Source organism: Oncorhynchus kisutch, linkage group LG2 (genome assembly GCF_002021735.2).
Source record: "Oncorhynchus kisutch isolate 150728-3 linkage group LG2, Okis_V2, whole genome shotgun sequence".
NCBI classification, from domain to species: domain Eukaryota; kingdom Metazoa; phylum Chordata; class Actinopteri; order Salmoniformes; family Salmonidae; genus Oncorhynchus; species Oncorhynchus kisutch.
This window is the reverse complement of record NC_034175.2, coordinates 19,947,295-19,957,702: the sequence shown is the minus strand read 5'-3', so window position 1 is coordinate 19,957,702 and position 10,408 is coordinate 19,947,295. Positions and strand designations below refer to the sequence as shown.

General features: G+C 40.4%; 1 long non-coding RNA gene across 1 annotated transcript in view; it reads left to right on the top strand.

The window, feature by feature from the left end:
• The first annotated feature begins 8,120 nt into the window (after positions 1 to 8,120).
• Positions 8,121 to 10,408, top strand: part of LOC109902010 (uncharacterized) — a 46,728-nt gene continuing 44,440 nt past the window's right edge. Inside the window, exons 1-2 of the long non-coding RNA XR_002256816.2 lie at positions 8,121 to 8,221; positions 8,840 to 8,932. This is a non-coding gene — a long non-coding RNA (uncharacterized LOC109902010). The remainder of the gene's footprint in view (positions 8,222 to 8,839; positions 8,933 to 10,408) is intronic.

The following is a 10,408-nucleotide window of genomic DNA, read 5'->3' as shown; positions in this document are numbered from 1 at the left end:
TATAATACAGATACCTAATACTTCGACACTTGCAGTGGGATGGTTTGGGCAGGAATCTCCAGCACATTGAAGGATGTTGAGTATCATCATGGGCGGTCTTTGTAGGAGGAGGAGCTAGAACCCATAGGGCGGTGCAAGCGTTGCCCGGGTTTGGCTGGGGTAGGCTGTCATTGTAAATAAGAATTTGTTCTTAACTGACTTGCCTAGTTAAATAAAGGTTAAATAAAAGAAGAAGAAAAAGGAAGAGATGTAAGATCTTAATTTGATCACTCTTTTGTTTGCTGAGAATTTTCCTGCAAATGAGGAAATGCACATTTGTAGTGTATTTCAGTTTTACAAAGACTTCTAAAGTGTGTAATTTCCATGTTGAAATGTCAGAATTTGCCCTAACGAATAATGTATCAAACCCTGCAAAAATGTCCATTAATTACAATAATTTCCTGTTGCTGCAGGATTATTTTCCTGCTGTAGCAAACTGGCTCAAATTAAGATCCTTCACCTATAAGCCCCCCACAGCCTTTTATTGACAGACGTCACTATACCCTCTTAACACATTCTCTGGTGCAATATGCCCCTAAATAACACTCTGCCATCTCATAAACACATAAAAAATAGACACAATGTTTTCACAATTACAATGGAGATTCTGATGATTCAGGGGCCTCCTTACCTCAGGCCTCGACCACTGCCATTGGCTATGTAAGAAGTTAGCGGGCTATGGAAATACTGTGAGGAAACGCTTTACGTTGAGCGACATGGCTTCTTCCACTTTTCCCTCTATGGCCTTACAATTGTGGGAATGAGGTAGAGATAGTAGTCACCTTAATCATACTTGTCGAGGGAGATTTGTGTCACTGGCACCCAATGTGGGTCTAGCATTGCCCTGTTCTGTCTGTCATTTGTTGATGTACTGAAAGCTATTTTAAGATGGAGATATCCAACCCATAATGCGGTTCAATAACCCAACAATGCTCTATTGTTCCTTGAAAACAGCAGAGGATACCTTGTTGTAGGCAGTAATGGGGAAGCCAGGGAGGAGCGTACTGAGGTCTAAGTGGAGGATGATCATTTAACAACACACCATTTACACACCAAGCCATGCATGTGCTGTATTTAAAAGCCCGGTGCCGCTGATTTATCGGCTAAGGCCTTGGTAATGTTTCTGCAACGTTTACCTCCAGATTAATAGGGACGTTATACTCCGGTTGCTGCACAACAATGGCAGCCAGGTCTGCCACGTGCAGAGGAGTCCTCCTTGGCTCAGCAGTCTACCTACAAGTCTCTGGGACTGCGCAGTAAATCAAACAGGAAATGCAGCAGAAAGCCTAATAAAGTTATTCTAATGATAGCGATCTCCGCATAATCGCCCAGTGTATATCAGGAAGTTATCCCTCTCCTCTCCTGCTGAATCGTTTGGCAAAGCCAAAATGCTTTAGATGTTGTTTTTGTATTCCGAATTGAAGGAGCGGAAACAGAAGGATAGGGTTTGAGAATTAATAACATCAATCGCCATGTTACTTTTCCCCGCTGCGCTCTTGCCCTTTGCCCTCCAGTTTTTAGCAGAGCAGATTAAACATAGGATCAGCTCAGGGGGATTGAGCATCTTTCTGAACACATTACTTTAAGCAACACTTACATGAATATGCATGGCAATTCTTAGAAAAACTAGCACAAGGCTCCATATTATCATAATACATTTTATTATCATGTTTTAATTTTCTTTTCAGTATGCGCTAAACATGTTTTCACTCAGGTGGCATTGCTATAACATAGTGAAGTCCACTGAAGGACTACTTTCAGTGGTAAACAGTGATGACTAGGCCACAGAACTGCCCCACTAAATAGAGCTCAAATTTGTTCTTTCTTCGGGGACGATAGAAACGTATAATTCAGTGAATGGTTTATAAACTGAACATATTCATGTAATGTCATTCAAAAAGGTAACATAGAGGTCACATTTACGGATATAATAGTGTTTGCAGGAAACACAGGTTATAGGTCACACGTTTGACTTTGTTTACCCGTATGTCCTTTGATCCATTGCCCTGGGAAAACTTAGGTCAGTGGCAAGTTGTATATTGTCTAGGCTTTGACTGATCCCTGTTACAATATTGAGGTTTATCGTCAGGACAGACAGGCACATCTCGCTCTTTTATCACCCTCTCTGCTCCCAGCCAAAACAACGTTTGTGTGTAAAGTGAAGCAGTCATAACAGCATAGCCATGTTTCCTCTGCACACTGAGGCTATTCACCTCTGTGTTGACAAGTCATGTCTGCTGTGCGAGACGTGGAGCCACGGACAGATAGATGCCTGGAGAATTTTCTTTTAAATGCAGCTTGTCTTTAAAGACTTCAAATCAAATCAAATCAAATCCAATTTTATTTATCACATACACATGGTTAGCAGATGTTAATGCGAGTGTAGCAAAATGCTTGTGCTTCTAGTTCCGACAATGCAGTAATAACCAACAAGTAATCTAGCTAACAATTCCAAAACTAGTACCTTATAGACACAAGTGTAAGGGGATAAAGAATATGTACGTAAAGATATATGAATGAGTGATGGTAGAGAGCGGCATAGGCAAGATACAGTAGATGGTATTGAGTACAGTATATACATATGAGATGAGTATGTAAACAAAGTGGCATAGTTAAAGTGGCTAGTGATACATGTATTACATAAAGATGCAGTAGATGATATAGAGTACAGTATATACGTATACATATGAGATGAATAATGTAGGGTATGTAAACATTATATTAGGTAGCATTGTTTAAAGTGGCTGATGGTGGTGATATATTTTACATAATTTCCCATCAATTCCCATTATTAAAGTGGCTGGAGTTGAGTCAGTGTGTTGGCAGCTGCCACTCAATGTTAGTGGTGGCTGTTTAACAGTCTGATGGCCTTGAGATAGAAGCTGTTTTTCAGTCTCTCTGTCCCAGCTTTGATGCACCTGTACTGACCTCGCCTTCTGGATGATAGCGGGGTGAACAGGCAGTGGCTCGGGTGGTTGTTGTCCTTGATGATCTTTATGGCCTTCCTGTGACATCGGGTGGTGTAGGTGTCCTGGAGGGCAGGTAGTTTGCCCCCGGTGATGCATTGTGCAGACCTCACTACCCTCTGGAGAGCCTTACGGTTGTGGGCGGAGCAGTTGCCGTACCAGGCGGTGATACAGCCCGACAGGATGCTCTCGATTGTGCATCTGTAGAAGTTTGTGAGTGCTTTTGGTGACAAGCCGAATTTCTTCAGCCTCCTGAGGTTGAAGAGGTGCTGCAGAAATCATTGTGAAAGTGAAGTGTCTTCTCTGACGCATCAACAGTTTAGTGTGTAGACCTTGCATTCCAGATGTGGAATAACTGAATGGCCACTGAAGCCCAGAGCTTAGCTGCCCTAACTTACCTCAGCTCTCACAATGCCATAGCCTGTATTGTATACATTGAATACAATAATTCCAAGCACCTACTGTTTAAGTCCAAGCACCTTGTCTATCAGTCAATATTAAAATGTTCCCCAGCAACTACACAGTTGAAAGACCCACCGTAGCCATTTCCTTAAGTCTATAAACAATACATTTTCTATTAACACAAGGAAGTTGACTCGATACACAATTGTATGTGTAAACCTCACCCTGCATACATATGCAGCCCACTATACGCTCATCATTGTGTAACATGTCTCTTTAAGAGGATAAGCTCTGGTCAGCAGGGTATTGTACCCACAAACCATGGGATGGGAGGATGAATCTACCCGTGGTTCTCCTCTCCAAAGGCAAACAACCTCACAGTACTTACTGTTCACCCGGTGAGGGAGACCATTACGCTGAACAACAAATCATCCCTATTTACAGTCTGTGGCCTGTTGTTCACATTCTAGGAATTTAGCTCAAGTGGCCTCTTGTTATTTGAAGTAATCATTGAACCCATTTTCCTTTTCTAAACCTGTCTCCCCGCGTTCATTTTAAAGCAATAACTCATCGATGAACAACACCACTCGACAGTAACCACTCGTTTCGATGGCTCCACTTAGGCAGTGACCAAAACAGACTCCCCGCAAAAAGTCACCTCACAATTCACCGCCATCGCTTCATTATCTAACTGTAGTGTGTCACCACTTGTTCCATGAATTACAGTTAATATATTCAAAGTTGAGGTTATTTTGTAAACCGACATTGGCGTGGTGTGTTGTACTGGGGACTTTATATTTTTGTGGAAAAAGTGATGACCCACGTGGGCAAAAACAGCTTGGATCAATGTTGTTTCCATGTCATTTCAACCCAAATAATCTGTATGATGACGTTGAATCAACGTGGAAAACTGATTAGATTTACAAAAAAAATCATCAATCCCATGGGCATTTCGTCTTTCGCCCAACTTTAAACTAACGTAAATACATTTTTTGTTGATTTCACATTGAATTCAAAGGTTTCTACTAAGCTAACATATGGAATTGTTTTAAAATGGTCATGCCAAGGATCATTTAGCTATTTCTCTTTGAATTTTAGGACCCCTGTAAGTATAAATGTTTCTTATTTAAAACTTATTTGATGGATTTAATTTGTCCTTACTGCTATTAGCCCATAGAAACGTATTGAATTACACATTCATACATGGCAAAAAATAAATGAAAAGGAAATATATTTTGTCTGTCCTATATCTGAGCGATATAAGAAAGTTCAGTGTCGTAGAGCCAAACTTGTTAGTGAGAGTCTCACCTTCTAATGGTGGAGTCATATTAGTATGTAGCCCAAACCGTTCGGACGCTACAGACAGAAGTTGGCACATCGACGGCACCGACTTCAGACGAGTCCCGTGACACTTGTGGGGGTCATAGAATGTTTCGTCTTTCCAGAGAGGGGTCAATTTAGTTTGTAGCGCAAACCGTTCGGAAGCTACATACGTTTTCGGTAGAAGAACGATTTTCAGGGTGTCTCATGGTCTGACAAACACTGCTGTGGCACTGCCACCTTCCACTGCAGATGCAAAAGACTGACATCGGTGGATGAGGTTAATTGAGATGTAGCAAATGCAAAAACCAGATATCTCTATCTTAAACTGATGGATTTTGATGTGGATTTTTTAAATTATGCTAATTCGAGTAGGCCTAGATGTGACAGAGTATAGGGGACAGAGTAGGACCTGGATGTGACAGAATAGACCTAGATGTGACAGAGTATAGGGGACAGAGTAGGCCTAGATGTGACAGAGTAGGTCTAGATATGACAGAGTATAGGGGACGGAGTAGGCCTAGATGTGGCAGAGTATATTGGACAGAATAGGCCTAGATGTGACAGAGTATAGGGGACAGAGTAGGCCTAGATGTGACAGAGTAGGTCTAGATATGACAGAGTATAGGGGACAGAGTAGGCCTAGATGTGACACATCTGGGCTACTGTAGGTTTCAATTAATAACTATGTATTACTATAAGATACTGCTAATATTAAGACAGGGATCTGCCATTCCAGGTGTCCTGACCTGCTCCTCTCTGGACCAGGCAACCCACATAGCAGGAGGTCTGAAGGTGTGATACTCCTCTTCTCTGACCATCTTTACACAGAGACAGATGGGAAACGCTGCAATGCACCGGTATACGTCTTTATAACAGGCACCACGGTCTAACAGAGCTCACGCAAATAATCAAGTGGTCTTAACACCCGCCTTCACTCATTATTGCTTTTTTACAATTTTCCTAGAGTGACATAAGTTATAAAAAAGCACACATTTTTGGATCTAATTCCGGAATTGTAAGGTATCGATGAATATCATTTACAGGTGGATATTATACTGTGGCCCATTTCTGGACTTAACTGCGGCCTTCCTCAGGTTCCCAAGATGTTGTAACAGTTGTGAGGCCTTCAGCACTATGTTCCTCTCCTTTGGAGTAGAGGCGGTTCAATTGCCTTAACAGCTGTGGAGGGGAAGAACAACTCGTTAGCTCTGTGCATTTTAAGTCATCAAATCCCGAACCTCCTCACCTACTCCTCATTTGCAAAGGGGACAGTTGTGAGGTGCTAATTAACATGGTAAAGAGAACTAATCTGATGGAAGCCAGGATTTCAGAGGGGCATCTGTATTCTCATACACTCACAGAAGGTGTTACTTTCATGTTTAATTAATTAAGCATTCTCTTTAACTGTATCTTGACAAATAGGAGCCAATTAGAAATAAAGGAGAAATGTTTATAGCTAATTAATGGTGGATTTCAAGGGAAAAAGTGTAATGTGCAGGTACAGTAAAGCCCCCTTTACTACCGTCATCGTGAAGCTGTAGTTTACACCTATACTGAAGTTGGGTATGAAGGCTTTATATGTTGGTTGGTTGCTCAAAGAAGTTAAATCAAGTCAATTCTATGATACCGGGTGGTCATATGATGCAATCCATTTTCTGTTGTCGGTCTCTGCTCCAAAGGGTTTGAAGGCAAAAGGTTTGAATCTTTTATATTGTAACTTTTGTGAGGCAAGTAATTGTCAACGGAATGTGCATAAAGATGGCAGAATTCAGATATGATGTCATTGTTTTAGCACTCTCCACTATCCAACTACAGTGTGCAATATGGTTTAATGTGCCAATAAAACAGCACAATCTACTTTCCCGGTTGAAGAAATTGCCAGCTTCTTGGAACTAAAACTGGGATCATGTATACTCAATACCCTACTCAACAAATTGGATGCAGTCTATCACAGTGCAATCCGTTTTATCACCAAAGCCCCATATACTACCCACCATTGCGACCTGTACGCTCTCGTTGGCTGGCCCTCGCTTCATACTCGTCGCCAAACCCACTGGCTCCATGTCATCTACAAGACCCTGCTAGGTAAAGTCCCCCCTTATCTCAGCTCGCTGGTCACCATAGCATCTCCCACCTGTAGCACACGCTCCAGCAGGTATATCTCTCTAGTCACCCCCAAAACCAATTCTTTCTTTGGCCGCCTCTCCTTCCAGTTCTCTGCTGCCAATGACTGGAACGAACTACAAAAATCTCTGAAACTGGAAACACTTATCTCCCTCACTAGCTTTAAGCACCAACTGTCAGAGCAGCTCACAGATTACTGCACCTGTACATAGCCCACCTATAATTTAGCCCAAACAACTACCTCTTTCCCAACTGTATTTAATTTTAATTAATTAATTTATTTTGCTCCTTTGCACCCCATTATTTTTATTTCTACTTTGCACATTCTTCCATTGCAAAACTACCATTCCAGTATTTTACTTGCTATATTGTATTTACTTTGCCATCATGGCCTTTTTTGCCTTTACCTCCCTTCTCACCTCATTTGCTCACATTGTATATAGACTTGTTTATACTGCATTATTGACTGTATGTTTGTTTTTACTCCATGTGTAACTCTGTGTCGTTTTATCTGTCGAACTGCTTTGCTTGATCTTGGCCAGGTCGCAATTGTAAATGAGAACTTGTTCTCAACTTGCCTACCTGGTTAAATAAAGGTAAAATAAATAAATAAAATAAAATACTCTGCTAATAACCATTCTAAAATGTGTATTGGTGAGCAATGTATAATACAACAAGCAAGGAATTTACAGTAAGTGCATGGACCGCCGCTATTTCTCCGTCCCCACTTTAAAGTAGTAGGAACAAATGATTGTGTCAGTGTTTCCCAGAGGGTCTCAATTAGTAGGGAAAACATAAGAAGTATAACAGATAGTATAGAAAACCAAGAAAATTTGGTATAAATTCACTCGCTTGTAGCACATTTACACTATGTCCCGGAACTGTGCTGTGTTGTTGATTGGTACGTTTTGGGTATGATTTTGCTTTGACTGAATAACCAAAGCGTATGTTTTAAATATGAATTCCAGTGTGTTAGTGCTGTTTCTCTGGCCTAATTATTATGAACAACAGGAACAGGTATGACACCTAGACTGCTGCTTTTATTTTGATTCAGCATAGTGATCTTATAAAGATTGGAATGGCCCAATGAGCTAGTTTACTTTGGGTTACTGTATTTCTGAATTCATCATCTATTGTGGAATTGCTTTACTCTTTTACCATGACTATGCTGGTGTATCATTCATTTCTAAAAATCCATGCAAGTCATCTGAGTTGAGCGGAGCTGATATAAGAAAATATGACGACCAAGAATTGTAGAATGGTTCAGTCCGTTTTCCGTGAACTGTTACGTCACCATTTAACATTATTTTCCCGCCTCTTTCCCTTTGGAAGAAGGTGTGTGTTCTGATCTGCTTCTGACATTATAAGTATGTAAATATTGTTCCGTTTCTAGGCTACTTAAAGGTAGTGTAGGCCTAATATGGTCCTTGTGAACATAATTTGTAAATTCTGTTTGTTTAGAAAGTTATATTTGTACATGAGCTTAATGGAATGTTTACCATAATACTAGTAGGCTACATCTTGAACAGGAGCTAGCGCTTGTTGTTTTTAGCATTTTTGCCAACTATGCAGCTTAGGATGTTAAGCATTTTTGCCAGACTGTTTTTCCTGTGGTAAAACGAAACAAATGATTGTGTTCTCAGTGGTCAGGCACTAAGGGTTATATTGATTTGCTATTCAACAGGTGTGGATGCAGTTGAGAACTGGTGCCTGTTGCTCTCATTTTCTATATAACTCTATGCAAATATGGCAACTTTTTCAGGATTTGAGAATTACAAATGGTTTTATTTGTATATTGTATTATATTATGGTGTGGCACAGATGCAGTTGAGACATTGAACTTATGTCTGTTGTTTTCCATCTCAAACTCTGCACTACAGGCAGCAAATTCATACTCAGATTCACGTAGACAGGAGTCGTGCTGCCATCCTTTACACATAATGCAACAAAAAAAACTTTACACCAGCTCCATTTGTGTTTTTCAGGGGAATGGGGATGTGCCACTCATGCAGTAAGCCAATGCCTAGTGAGAGGGGAGAAAGAGAATCATATCCACGGACTTGAAATCAGCTCACCAGGTAACACCAGCACAGTATCATAGTTATGTAGTGTCTTCCACTTTAATTCATTCTCCTATGTCAAATCTGTGACATGCAACTATGTGAAGCCTACACTATTGCACTCAACTGAGGGAATGTCGTTGTCTTAAAGTAAGCAGCAGAACATCTTGTGGCCAGTTAAGTATGGCTGTATAGTTTAGTGAAGGATTGTGGATGCATACTATTAGTTGTAACAGTTTTTTGGTGATTTACATGTTTTTCTAACGTTTATTTTTCAAATATGTTGTATATGTTTTTGTGTGACACCTAATTCATTAGAGTTTGGTTGTAAAGTCTATCAGTATCAACAGTAATCAGAGAAAGGCCTATTATTCATGGGTTATTGGTTGAATTTGACATATTTTGGGGGGGATTACATTGGCTGAAGGATATTTGACTTTGATTATTTGCAGGCTGCAATGGAGATTTGCAATGCAGTAGGTTAGAAAGTGGAAAGGAAACCAACTTTTTGTTTGTTTTCTTCACAGAGAAAGGGAGTGGGGGCTTGTTCGTATCATTGTGGTATATACTGTAGATAAATACATAGTTAGAACAATCTTTTAAATAAGAGAATGAAAGTCATCTAGTTGTTCTGCATCTCTCTTTTATACAAAATAGTGTGAACAGTAAACATTTAATTACACTAACGTGACAGTATTAAATGTAGAAGGACAAAGAACAGCAGGCTATTTATTTATTTGTACTAATCAGGGCAACCATTTTCAGACATGCCATATCCTGGCAATTCACACCTCTGCTTGAACCCAAACAAAAAAAGTATACTCTGCAAACAAAATAGCATTGCCATCATCCTGGACAGGACATGGTCTAATAATACAGACCTGATCTCAACACACACACACACACACACACATTCACAGCATTTAGCTCCCCAACCTGATTTCAGTAAAGCCATAAAAAGGCCTTTTGTGCCTCGACATTTCCTACCATTGAACCATTACTGAATTATCATTCTCCAAGGGAATAGAGGCCTGTCGTCGTCTTTCAATTACGTTGTGTGAAAGTGAATGAATTCTTAAAATAATAACATTACACATTACTGTGTATGTCGCCATCTCTCAGAGTGCCACTGCCACAATGGAGCAACTTTTCTATGGCAAGATGGAAAACAGCCTAATGTGTCGTGTAGCTAATTCATTTGACTTTAGAAAAGACAGTGCTGGTTTTACACAGCACTAACTAGGCCTACAGGCAGCCATAATGAATATACAAGTTGAACAGGGCCCTCTTGGTCAGGTGGATACATTTTTTATCATTCTGATTTGAAATCCTATATGTGTTTAATTTATGGGTTCTGGGTGCTTAATTGTGTTCAGAGGGCCCCTCCAGACTAAATATATTCATCATATAATCAGAAATGTACAACTTTCCATCTTGGTGCCATCCACTGTAGCAGCGCGGGAGCATACAGGGAATGAGGACGGAAGTGTGTGT